This window comes from Cervus canadensis, chromosome 2 (assembly GCF_019320065.1).
Source record: "Cervus canadensis isolate Bull #8, Minnesota chromosome 2, ASM1932006v1, whole genome shotgun sequence".
In the NCBI taxonomy this organism is placed as follows: domain Eukaryota; kingdom Metazoa; phylum Chordata; class Mammalia; order Artiodactyla; family Cervidae; genus Cervus; species Cervus canadensis.
The window spans coordinates 20,643,948-20,657,674 of NC_057387.1; the positions used below are offsets into that span (position 1 = coordinate 20,643,948).

A 13,727-nucleotide genomic window follows, 5' to 3' on the forward strand; every position below is an offset into this window, starting at 1 on the left:
GTCCGTCCACTTCCCAGAATCCCTCTTGCTAGCATCCATTTTGGCTGAGCGATGCGTGCGCCACCAGGAAAGACTCTGAATTAGAATGATTGGCCAAAGACCACCCGGAAACTAATCCCATCACCATAAAACCCAAGACTGCGAGCCACGCGGCAGAGCAGTTCTCCTGGGTTCCCTTACCTACTGCTCTCCACCCGGGTGCCCTTTCCCAATAAAATCTCTTGCTTTGTCAGCATGTGTCTCCTCGGACAATTCATTTCCGAGTGTTAGACAAGAGCCCAGTTTCGGGCCCTGGAAGGGGTCCCCCTTCCTGCAACAAAAGGACAAGCCAAAAAGAAAGTTAGAAAGTCTTTTGATCCAGAAAATTGCAACACAACCTTTAAAAATTTTTGAGTGTAGCTAAAGTAATACTGAGAGGTAATTGTACAGCATTAAATATGCATATTATAAGAGGAAAGACTTCAAGTTAATGATCTTGGCTTTCATGTTAAAAAACAAGAAAAGAGAAGAACAAAGAAAGCCCAAAGTAAACAGAAGAAGGAAAATAATAAAAAGTCAGCTCAGACATTTAGTGAAATAGAAAAATAAAAACAACAAAACCAATGAAACAAAAAGCTGATTCTTTAAAATTGATAAAATTAGCCAACTTACACATGAAAAAAAGGGAGAAAATATAAATTATCAATATCAGAAATGAAGTCACCTTACTACAAATTCCACAGGTATTAAAAAATAGTAAGGACATATTATAAAAAACTTTGTCAATAAATTCTAAAGTAGATAACATGATTAAATTTCTTAAACAAAAATTGACAAAGTTCATTCAAAAGGTAATAGATAATCTGAAAACTCTAAATCAGTTAGAGAAATTATATTCTAAATTAAAAATTTTCCAGTAGGGACTGACAGTAAAAGGGCACAAGGGAAATTTCAGGGACAGAATGTACTAGTAGTCACAAGGGATATACATTTGATATAAATCATCAAGCTAAACACTTAAAACAGGTATATTTTTATTACTTGTAATTTATACTTCAGTAAAGTTGATTTTAAAAGCTTGAGCGGAAAAAAAAAAAAAAAAACTTCCCACAAAGGAGCACTGGTGAATTCTACCAAATGTCTAAGAAAAAGATTATACCGAATTATCCACAAACTACTACAGAAAGTTGAAAAGAAAGGACTACTTCTCACTTCATAAGGACAATGTTTTGACACCAAAGTCAGACAAAGACAAGACAGGAAAAGGAAGCTATAGACCAGTATCCCTTATTAACATAGAGGCAGAGAAAGTAACAAGATTTTAGCAAATCAAATGTAAACACAGTTTAAAAAAAAAAAAGGACTAAACAACCCAATCAGATAGGGTTGATTTGCCAAAGGAATGCAAGGTTGTTTTACCATCAAAAATCAATCAGTATAATTCACCATATTAACAGACTAAAAAAAACCCCAACTATATGAGCATTTCAATAGATGCAGAAAAAAGCAGTTTTCAAAATTTGACATTTATAGAAAATGGTATGAAATTTACATGAAGCTACTAAAACTAAAAAGTAATATATGAGATTGCTATACAAAAACAATTGCATGTTAATATACTAACTGTTGACTGAAAAATAGAGTCACAACCTGAAAGTAGAGAGTTATTTTATTTGGTGGGAATGTTTAGGACTCTGAGCCAGGGAGACAGCATCTCAGTAGCTCTGGGAAAACTGCTTCAAGGAGGTGGGGAGAAGTCAGGCTATATACAAGTTTGCAACAAAGGGAGCAGGCAGTCTGAACATCAAAGATCAGGTATCAAGTTAAGGAATTTAGTATTCTGTGTATGGGAAGATGCAAGCCTCTGGGCTCACTGAACTCATTTCCCTCATATGCACTTCAGCTATCTGGGGCCAAATCCTGTTTCCTTGTTCACCTTGCTTCTTGCATCCTCCCAGCTCCTCAGCAATCACTGTGGGGGAGGGGGCATCTGCTGGATTGCAGTTTGGGGAGCCCTCATTCACATTTGGAGACCAGAAATAGCTGATGGCTGTGAAATTTCCTGTTAATTAATATGGTAGGAGATATTTTCATTTCACATAACAATGAATAACCAGAAATTGAAATAAAAATACCATTTACATTATGATAAAAATATGTGAAATACCTAGGGAAAAAAACAGACAAAATATGTGCAAAATCTTTTCACTGAGCTACAAAACTTAAAAAGAAATTAAAATGACCTAAATAAATGGAGAGATATTCTATGTTTATGAATAGATTTTGTATTGTTAATATATTCATTCCTCTCTAATTTAATCTATAGATTTAATTCAATCCCAACTCAAAAATCTCAGCAGACTTTCTTTTTTTTGTAGAAATGGACAAGTTTATTGTAAAATTCTTATGGTAATGTAAAGAACCTAGAGTACCTAAAGCAACTTTGAAAAAGGACAAAATTAGAGGATTATTTGATTTCAAGACATTATAAAGCTACAGTAAATAATAAGAAAATGTCAGTCAGTTAGTTCAGTCACTCAGTCGTGTCCTACTTTTTGCATGAATCGCAGCACACCAGGCCTCCCTGTCCATCACCAACACCCAGAGTCCACCCAAACCCATGTCCATCGAGTTGGTGGTGCCATCCAGCCATCTCATCCTCTGTTGTCCCCTTTTCCTCCTGCCCCCAACCCTTCCCAGCATTAGGGTCTTTTCCAATGAGTCAACTCTTTGCATGAGGTGGCCAAAGTATTGGAGCTTCAGCTTCAACATCAGTCCTTCCAATGAACACCCAGGACTGACCTCCTTTAGGATGGACTGGTTGGATCTTCTTGCAGTCCAAGGGACTCTCAAGAGTCTTCTCCAACACCACAGTTCAAAAAGCATCAATTCTTCAGTGCTCAGCTTTCTTCACAGTCCAATTCTCACATCCATACATGACTACTGGAAAAACCATAGCCTCGACTAGGTGGACCTTTGTTGGCAAAGTAATGTCTCTGCTTTTAAATATGCTATCTAAGTTGGTCATAACTTTCCTTCCAAGGAGTAAGCGTCTTTTAATTTCATGGCTGCAATCACCATCTGCAGTGATTTTGGAGCCCAGAAAAATAAAGTCAGCCACTGTTTCCACTGTTTCCCCATCTATTTCCCATGAAGTGATGGAACCAGATGCCATGATCTTTTTTCTGAATGTTGAGCTTTAAGCCAACTTTTTAACTCTCCTCCTTCAGTTTCGTCAAGAGGCTTTTTAGTTCCTCTTCACTTTCTCTCATAAGGGTGGTGTCGTCTGCATATCTGAGGTTATTGATGTTTCTCCCGGCAATACTGATTCCAGCTTGTGCTTCTTCCAGCCCAGCATTTCTCATGATGTACTCTGCATATAAGTTAAATAAGCAGGGTGACAATATACAGCCTTGACATATTCCTTTTCCTATTTGGAACCAGTCTGTTGTTCCATGTCCAGTTCGAACTGTTGCTTCTTGACCTGCATACAGGTTTCTCAAGGGACAGGTCAGATGGTCTGGTATTCCCATCTCTTTAAGAATTTTCCACAGTTTATTGTGAGCCACACAGTCAAAGGCTTTGGCATAGTCAATAAAGCAGAAATAGATGTTTTTTTTGGAACTCTCTTGCTTTTTCGATGATCCAGTGGATGCTGGCAATTTGATCTCTGGTTCCTCTGCCTTTTCTAAAACCAGCTTGAACATCTGGAAGTTCACGGTTCACATACTGCTGAAGCCTGGCGTGGAGAATTCTGAGCATTACTTTATTAGCGTGTGGATGAGTGCAGTTGTGCGGTAGTTCAAGCATTCTTTGGCATTGCCTTTCTTTGGGATTGGAATGAAAACTGACCTTTTCCAGTCCTGTAGCCACTGCTGAGTTTTCCAAACATGCTGGCAGCAGTTTCACAGCATCATCTTTTAGGATTTGAAATAGCTCAACTGGAATTCCATCACCTCCACTTCCAACAAACACCCTCTTCCAACAACACAAGAGAAGACTCTACACATGGACATCACCAGATGGTCAACACCTAAATCAGATTGATTATATTATTTGCAACCAAAGATGGAGAAGCTCGATACAGTTAGCAAAAACAAGAATGGGAACTGACTGTGGCTCAGACCATGAACTTCTTATCGCCAAATTCAGACTTAAATTGAAGAAAGTAGGGAAAACCACTAGATCATTCAGGTATGACCTAAATCAAATCCCTTATGATTATACAGTGGAAATGAGAAATAGATTTAAGGGACTAGATATGATAGACAGAGTGCCTGATGAACTATGGACAGAGGTTCATGATGACATTGTACAGGATACAGGGATTAAGACCATCCCCATGGAAAAGAAATGCAAAAAAGCAAAACGGCTGTCTGAGGAGGCCTTACAAATAGCTGTGAAAAGGAGAGAAGTGAAAAGCAAAGGAGAAAAGGAAAGATATTCCCATTTGAATGCAGAGTTCCAAAGAATAGCCAGGAGAGATAAGAAAGCCTTCCTCAGCAATCAATGCAAAGAAATAGAGGAAAACAACAGCATGGGAAAGACTAGAGATCTCTTCAAGAAAATTAGAGATACCAAGGGAATATTTCATGCAAAGATGGGTTCGATAAAGGACAGAAATGGTATGGACTTAACAGAAGCAGAAGGTATTAAGAGGTGGCAAGAATACACAGAAGAACTGTACAAAAAAAGATCTTCATGACCCAGATAATCATGATGGTGTGATCACTCACCTAGAGCCAGACATCCTGGAATGTGAAGTCAAGTGGGTCTTAGAAAGGATCACTACGAACAAAGCTAGTGGAGGTGATGGAATTCCAGTTGAGCTATTTCAAATCTTGAAAGAAAATGTCAGGAAGGACAAATAGATCAATGTAACAAAGTAAGAATTCAGAGGTAAATAAAAGCAAATATGGTCAGATGATTTTTGACAAAACTGCAAAGGCAATTCAGTAGAGAAAGGATAGTCTAGAGCAATTGAATATCCATAGATTCCCCTCCATACTCCCCAACTCAAAAAAACAAAAAACAAACAAACAAAAAAACCCTTTGTCCAAAGCTTTTACCATGTATTTTAAAAAGTAACTCACAGAAGAACATGTAGGAGAAAATTTTTGTGTTCTAGGATTAGGCAAAGATTTCTTAGATATGACACCAAAAACAAGATCCATAAAAGAAAAAAAAAAAAATTGGATTTTATCAAAATTAAGAACACCTCTTCTTTGAAAGAAATTGTGGAAGAGAATGTAAAGATAATCCACAGACTGGGGGAAATATGTGCAAATAGCTGACCTGATAAAGGACTTATATCTCTATATATATTGTTATTCCACACGGGCTTCCCTGATAACTCAGAAGGTAAAAATCCACCTGCAATGCAGGAGACCCCGGGTTGATTCCTGGGTCAGGACAATCTGCTGGAGAAGGGATAGGCTACCGATCCCAGTGTTCTTGGGCTTCCCTTATGGCTCAGCTGGTAAAGAAACAACAAATATATATATATTTGTTGTTCAGTCGCTCAGTTGTAACCCCATGTGTTGCAGGAAGGGGAGCCTCTTACCGGGATGGAAACTGGGCTTTTGTCTACCACTCAGAAATGATTTGTCCGAGAAGACACATGTGCTGACAAAGCAAGAGATTTTATTGGGAAAGGGCGCCTGGGTGGAGAGCAGTAGGGTCAGGGAACCCAGGAGAACTGCTCTGCCAAGTGGCCATCTCGGGTTTTATGGTGACGGGATTAGTTTCCGGGCTGTCTATAGCCAATCACTCTAACTTAGAGTCCTTCCTGGTGGTGCATGCCTTGTTCAGCCAAGATGGATGCCAGTGAGACGGATTCTGAGAGGTGATTGGACATATGGTGTCTCCTTTTGACCTTTCCTGAACTCTTCCAGTTGGTGGTGGCTTATTAGTTCTGTGTTCTTTACCAGGATCTCCTGTCGTAAAACAACTCATGCAAATGGTTACTATGGTGCCTGGCCAGCGTGGATGGTTTCAGTCAGTGTGCTTCCCCTAACACATGGACTTTGCAACCCCATGGACTGCAGTATGCCAGGGTTCCCTGTCCTCCACTATCTCCTGGAGCTTGCTCAAACTCAAGTCCATTGAATTGATGATGCCATCCAACCATCTCATCCTCTGTCATCCCCTTCTTCTCCTGCCTTCAATCTCTCACAGCATCAGGGTCTTTTCCAATGAGTTGGTTGTTCGCATCAGGTGGCCAAAGTATTGGAGCTTCAGAATGGGTCCTCCCAATGACTATTCAGGGTTTGTTTCCTTTAGGATTGATTGATCTCCTTGCTGTCCAAAGGACCCTCAAGAGTCTTCTCCAGCACTACAGTTAGAAAGCATCAATTCTTTGGCGATCAGCCTTCTTTATGGTCCAACTCGCACATCTCTATGTGACTACTGGAAAAACCATAGCTTGAACTATACGGACTTTTGTCAGCAAAGAGTGGTGTCTCTGCTTTTTAACATGCTATTTAGATTTGTCATAGATTTTCTTCCAAAGAGCAAGCGTCTTTTAATTTCATAGCCTATTTTTTAAAATCTCAGAATTCCGTCATAAGAAACTAAACATCTCAGTAAAGTAATGGAGGAAATATTAGAAAAGATGATTCACCAAAGACGATATATGAAGACAGTGACCATATGGGAAGATGTTCATACCAGTAGCCATAAAGGAAATGCAAATTAAACTCAATGAAATAGCACTGCATATCCGTTAGAATATCCAAAAATAGAAAGATGTGCAGCAACCAGAATTCTCATATATGTCCAATGGGAATGTAAAATGGCCAACCATTTTGGGAAACAGTTGGGCAGTTTCTTAAAAGTAAAACATACACCTACTGTGTAACAGTCATTCTAGCCTTTTAGGCCTTTACTCAAGAGAAATGAAAGCATAGCCCATCCAAAGACTTGTCATGAATATGCAGGGCAGCTTTATTTGTAATAGTCAAAACCTGGAAACAATCCAAGTGTCCATCAATAGATTAATGGGTAAACAAAATGTGGGTATTATCCATACAATGAGGGCATTTACTACCCAGCAATAAAAAGTAATGAACAATTGATACATGCCACAACTTGTTTGAATCTCAAAGTAGTTTTGCTGAGTGAAAGAAGCCAGGCATAAGAGAATACATACTGGATGATTCTCTTGACATAAAATTCTTAAAAGTTCAAACTCATTTATAGGGACCCAAAGTAGATCAGTTGTTTTCTGGGATTGGTGGACAGGGAGGATCATGAGGGAGGAAATACAGAAGGGCATTAGAAAAATGTTGGAAGGAATGGACATAGCAGTTGTATACTAAGAATACAGAAAGAAGTGATGTCCACAATGTAGTGAATGGGGCTGGTTTCCCTATTTCTACCTGTTCACCTAGATGAACTGAACTGTGTTTTGTGGGCAAATTGTTTTATCATGGTAACTCTTCTGGAGGGAAAAAGGGACCTGGTGACCGATAGAGAAGTTTGAGGAGAACCATGCATTGCGTATCCATGATGTGTCAGATCTGATGTTAAACGCTTTAAATGAATGATCCTATTTCATTCTCATAAAAACCCTTTGAAGTACCTTTACTCTCATTTTACAGATGAGGAAATGGAGCCTCAGAGGGTCCAACAACTTGCTCCACCATTGCAGAGCTGGTATTGATACCATAAGACTCTGCTGCCTGGGCCAGTCACAGTGCTGTGCTGAGTCCTGGGAGCTCTGGTTCTAGGAAGATCTTGGGGGTGAGAGAGGGAAGTCACTCCTTGGCATGTGTTTTTGCTGGTTTGACCTCAAATGTGTTGCCCCAGGACCCAGGGACACTGGAATTCCTTCGCTTAGGGTGACTGACCACCTCCACCCCCCTCTTCCTGGGACTGGAGGGATTCCTGAACATGGAACTTTCATTTTAAAACCAGGATGAGTCAGTCACTCTAATTCTGGCTCAGCAGAGGCCTTGTGCTTCCAGACTCTGGTTTTCTGGGTCCTGGGTGCCTTCATGACATGCATAGCACATTTTCCTGGGCTTAGGCCAGACAAGTGAGGTGGTTTCAATGGTTTCACAGGTAAAGGAGGAAAGAGAGGTGATTTTCTTTATTGCTCTTTTATTTTTGTGCTATCTAATATCAGGATCACTAGGCAAGATGGTTCTAGCTTTTTCAACCTCCTATTTCCAGCTGGGGCCTCACAAGGGTGGGGGGTTCTGAAGGGAGGTAGGGGCTTCTGGTTGAAAGTAAATGGTGGTCACTGAGAAACAGCTTTTCTAAAGGTGGGTCTAGCCTGACGCCGCTGGGTGGTGGGCATGGCCTGTCTACTTGTTTGGGACAATCTACTTGTCTGGTTACTTCTGCCCCCGGGGACTTTTGGGCCCCTGCTTTGGGCTTTGGGACTGCTGCTGGGTTTCAGAGTTGTTCTGAGTTTGGGGTGCAGCAGGATCGGGCTCCTTATTAAGGCAAGTACACTCAGGCTTGGGCTCCAAACAGCAGCACGGCTTTGATGGGCAGCATGGGTTGCATTTTGATGGGCAGCATGGGTTGCATTTTGGTGGGCAGCATGGGTTGCATTTTGGCGGGCAGCTTGGACTGCATTTTGGCGGGCAGCTTGGACTGCATTTTGGCGGGCAGCTTGGACTGCATTTTGGCGGGCAGCTTGAGTGGCACTTTGGTTGGTCACACATCTTCTCAAGTTTTGGGGGTCCTAGAACAAAAAGATTTTCAGAGAAAAAGCTGGCTATCTGCATTCCCTCACTCCTTCTTTGACCCCCAGATACACCAGTTTTCTGAGCAATGACACAGACAAGGGCTGGGAAATCAGGCCAAGATGTTCAGAGGGAACCCAGTCCCACAGTGCTGGGCTTTCATTCGGGTCAGTGAGCTGCTTCCTCACTGTGCTGTGCTCAATTGCTCAGTGATATCTGACTCTTGCAACCCCGTGGACTGTAGCTCACCAGGCTCCTCTGTCCATGGGATTCTCCAGGCCAGAATACTGGAGTGGGTTGCCATTCCCTTCTCCAAGGGATCTGCCCAACCCAGGGATCCAACCTGCATCTCTTAAGTCTCCTGCATTTGCAGGTGGGTTCTTTACCACTAGCGCCACCTGGGAAGCCCCAAAGGGAGTCAATTTCCCAATGGAAAAGGAAAGACCAGAATATGTGATAATTTTGCCTGGGGTCTCTTGGCTAATGAGGAAGAGTATGACCCTTGACAATTGAGTCTGAGTCGAGTGGTGAGCACTTCACAAACATCATATCATAAATGATTGCAGCCAACCTGAGAGGTCAGTGTTTTCACCCCCTTTTACCTATGAGTAAGACAGAGGTTTAGTGATCTACCTCAGTTGCTGTTAGGTAGATTCAAAGCAGTTTCCATCCCCACTCAGAGCATATGCTTGGTCTTATGTCCTTGGTCTGGTGCTACCCAGGAGCGCAGGTGCAATGAGAGTCTTGCTAGATGACTCGTTGACCGGTCCTGAAAGCACCACCTCCTCCCGTTCTCCCCAGTAAGAAGTCACTGCCTTGGGGGCCCTTCCAGCAAGAGGAAATGGAGAGGCCACTGTTTTTGGCACGGAGGGCCGAGATCCAGGCTGGCTCTATGACTCCCAAGTCAAAGAGAAAAGCAGTTCTCTGACCTTTATCTCTTCCTCTATGCTGGTACAGTGTTGGCAATGCAGAGAGGGTAACTGGACCCTGCATGCGTCCGCAGACTCAACCATTCAGGACTTTTGTAATCTTCCAATTCTTTTAGGAGTAGGAAACACCCAAACAACTCTTTTCTTTGCATCTTATCAACCCACCTTTCTTCTACCCAGGAAATCCAGGAATGTTCTCCTTAGATCCACAGGCCTAGGACCCAATATATGGCCCCTGGGGCAGCCCCTCTGGTTTCTGCCCAGTACCTCTTTACGAACATGGATGAAAGCCACTGGGAGGCCCCAGAGCAGGACAAATGGTCTAGAAGTGGACAGGAGTCCGTAGACAGAGAGTCCTCTAGCCTTAGAGGAGATGTGGAGGAGGGGAAATGAGCCTGTACCCCAATTGGGGGCTCACCCCACAAGGCCACAGACCCCTGTAGGCAGATGCTGGGTCTGTCAGAGGTGGGTCTATGAGAGCTGGTCACCAGGGTGGAGACGGTTAGGTATGGGAGTTCATCTGACACCTGCTGAGATCAACTGCTTCTACCCTCCAGCCTCCAGCGTCCAAGGATAAGCCTCTTTTTTTTTTTTTTAACTTTTAAAATTTTCTTGTTTGCGGCCTGTGGGATCTGAGGTCCCCAACCAGGGATCAAACCAGGCCCCATGCAGTGAAAGTGCAGAGTCCTAACCACTGGACCACCAGGGAGTTCCCTCCATACTGTTTTTTTAAACTGAACCAGTTATCGCTGTTGGCTTTCCACGAGACACACACACTCATATGCCCTTGTGTGTGTGTGTATGAGTGTGTGTTTATGCAGAAGCGCAAGCACAGGAAGGAAGAACATGAGTCTTCTGGCCATGGCTGTGTGGCTGCATCGAATTGAGATTTTGTTATATCTGTTCATCAGGCTTTAAAACTGGAGCCTGTGTGAACAGCTCCTAATGGAACTTGCTTCTATTCTGGCCTCAGCCCCTCCTTTTAGTGGATTCTTCCCTGTTCTCCATCCCACCCTTGTTCTGCCATCTGCCACCCTCTCCCCTAGTGGCTCAGATGGTAAAGAATCTGCCTGCAATGCCGGAGACCCAGGTTCAATCCCTGGGTCGGCAAGATCCCCTGGAGAAAGAAATGGTAACCACTCCAGTTTTCTTGCCTGGAAAATCCCATGGACAGAGGAGGCTGATGGGCTATAGTACAGACCCACAGGGGTCACAAAGAATCAGACACAACTGAGTGACTAACACACCATCTCCCGGCCCTGCTCCAAACACTCCATATGCTGAGAAAGCCATGGTTCTCATCTGTTTGCTCTTCTCTGTGTCCTGGGATAGGGGACTTCCTGGGTATAGGAGGTATGAATCCCCTTGCAACGAAGACTTCCTGAGGGTTCCCTGAGTAGAGATGGAAAGGCTTATCAACCCCTTCTTGCCAATGAAGGCAGCTCTAGTTCACAGAATCTGTGCAGGATTTTCATGTTAGGTGGTTCCTGAGGCAGACCTGTCCGGTGACCCACTTTGCTGTAGACCCAGGGCCTCAGCTGTCTCAGATGATGGGTGTCAGGCTCTTAGCTCAGCCCTTTCATCTGGGGCTCCACCTCGCTCAGCTCAGGTGTGCAAGCCAGGCCCCAGTGAGCCAGGTGTGGCTGACACCTCCGCCCAGCTCAGCCTCTCTCCCTCCACTTTCAGAACCGCCAGAGCCTCATCCTGGGGTTCTGTGGGAGGGAGTCCCCAGCATGTGCCTGAAGAGGGGCTGTCACTGTGCGGCTTGTGTGTCTTGAGGACAGACTGAAGTGACTCCCATTTGGGGTCCACTATGCTGTGCACCTCCCGAGCTGGAGCACCAGAGTGAAAGATACATGAGAAGGAAGCATCACCTCATAGGGCCCCCAACACTGCCTCTGCACCCTCCACCGTCTCCCAAGTCCCTGGCCGTCCAGCTGCAGCCTCAACTGTGTCAGCGGCAGGTTCCCACCTGAGAGGCAAAACTGACTCCTGGAGTAGGGTGTCGGCCTTAATTCCCTTGTGACTCTATGCCTGCCAGTTATTCGGGAATTAATTCTGTCATCCGGGGAGAGGTTTCTGCTTAGTTTTAAGCACACGACGCAGGACCAGAGTTCCTAAGGGGTGGGAGTAGGAGACAAGTCACACAGTCCCTCCCTTCAGGTCAGGAGACGCTGCAGAGAGGCTGAGGTGACAGAGACCTGCCCTGTCCATGCCCTGACTTGCCTGGGAGGAAGAGGAGGGAGAGGCAAGGCAAAAGGAGACACAGAGAGAGGAAAACAGAAGGCAGACATCAGCAGGAAAATGGGGGAAAAGAGAGAGGAAGGTTAAGGTCCATGGAGCCTTGCTCTCTGCCTCCTTTATGGTCTTTGAAGCTGTTTGACAGAAAGTCTGTGTGTACTTGGGTGTCCTGCAGCCCTGGAGGGTGTTTGTGCATGTGTGTGTGTGCACTGGGAGCCTGGTATATGACTCAGGCTCCTTGTTGTCTGAACCTGTCCCCTCTGTCCCCTGAGGGGCCAGACCTGAGATCAGGGAAAAGGAGGTGGAGTTGGAAGAGGGTGAGGAGCGGGTGGTGGGGTAGACGGTAAGCCCTTTAAAACCTTTTCCATTGCTTTTCTCTGAGCATGTTTTGCTTTCTTCACAATTTCTTCCCCCTGCCTCTCTGTCTGTCACTGTTTTCCATTCTCTCTTTGCTCCTCTGGATCTGTGGTTCACCTTTCTCCCTCTGCAGCCAGGGCCCCTGGACTGACAGCTGAGGGCCTCCTGCCCACTAGGAAATCCAGTATGTCAGGCTCCACCCTTCCAAGTCCAGGCTGGGCTGTTTCTAGAGGAGCAGTTCTCATCCTAGTGACCAGAGGGTTCACCTGGCTGCTCCCAGTCAACCCCTCCCAGCACTTCCTCTTTGGGCGGGTCCTGAGAACAAGTCCCCGCTGGAGACAGAGACGTCAAAGATGGAGAGCAGCTTGGGAATGAGTCCCGTGCACTAAAGGGGAGGGAAAGGGCAGGGCCGTCAGGCCCCACGCCTTCCAGTGTTCTCCTTGTTTCTCTGCCTGGAGGATGCGAGGCTGCCCTCTGTGGGTCCTCTGCCCACCAGCCCACCTCATCTCCAGCCACTGTTCCTCTGTGTTGTCAGACTGGCCCCGAGCAGATCCTTGCTAAATTCTGCTGGCCTCTGTCTGGACGTTTGTACTGCTCTTTCCATGGCCTAGAACACCCCATCCTTACACTCACAAAATTATACTCAAATCTGAAGTCTCAGCTTCCACATCACTTGAGGAAGACGTCCCTAACTCACAGGGTCTGTGGCTCCGATATAAGTTCTTGGCGTTCCCTGAACTTCTCGCTACCTTTTTACCATGATTTCCCTAATCGTCTGTCTTCTCTGATGTGTTGCTTGATGAACACGGGCATCCTCACTGTCCTGCTTGACACTGTTCTCGCCATCTAACACTGTATGACACTATGTAGCCTTCAATACCAAGGAATGAATGAATGGACGAACGGAAAGTCAGGAAGACAGGCAGGGTTACCTGCTCTGGTCACTTCTTTTTTGTTCCTTTTCAATTCGTGCTTCTCAAGCTTGGCTTCCGGAAACTGTCTTCCCTGGACTGGCAGGAGATATGCCCCTTGCTCAGCAGCCTAGTGAGTCCATGATTATCAGAAGCCAAATGGTTTCTGTTCCCTGCTTGTGTCAAGATCCTGAGATTCTTAGCCTCTATGACCCGCCATGTGTGCGTGTCATAGTCACGCCCTGAGATTCTGCGATTGTGACCCACCAGCGCCCCCTGCTGACTGGATCGCAGGGCTCCTCTTGATTTCTTCTTCCCTGAAGGGCACAGGGAGCTCTCGCGAGAACCCGTAATTGTTCAATCACCAAAGCTTAACGCACACATATGTATTGTGTCCACTGTCTACCAGGCTGTGTCCTGAATGTGAGGTGCACAAGCCAATCGTTCACGTTCTCAAAACTCCTCTAATTCGGTGTAGAGACGGGAGAGGGGTCAATACCATGTGATGAGAACGATGGCAGGGGGGCACGGGGGGCCGTGGGACCACACGGGCTCAGGGTTGGGGTCTAGGAGGCTTTCAGGAAGGAGTGACGTTTAAGCAGGGATTGGATGGC

At 44.9% G+C, this 13,727-nt stretch overlaps 1 long non-coding RNA gene across 1 annotated transcript; it reads right to left on the bottom strand.

Moving 5' to 3' along the window:
• Nucleotides 1-8,065: 8,065 nt before the first annotated feature.
• On the bottom strand, nucleotides 8,066-13,314 carry LOC122427327. Its single transcript, XR_006265393.1, has 2 exons — nucleotides 13,135-13,314; nucleotides 8,066-8,674 (listed from the first exon to the last, which is right to left on the bottom strand). It is a non-coding gene; the product is annotated as an uncharacterized LOC122427327 (long non-coding RNA).
• Nucleotides 13,315-13,727: the final 413 nt, after the last annotated feature.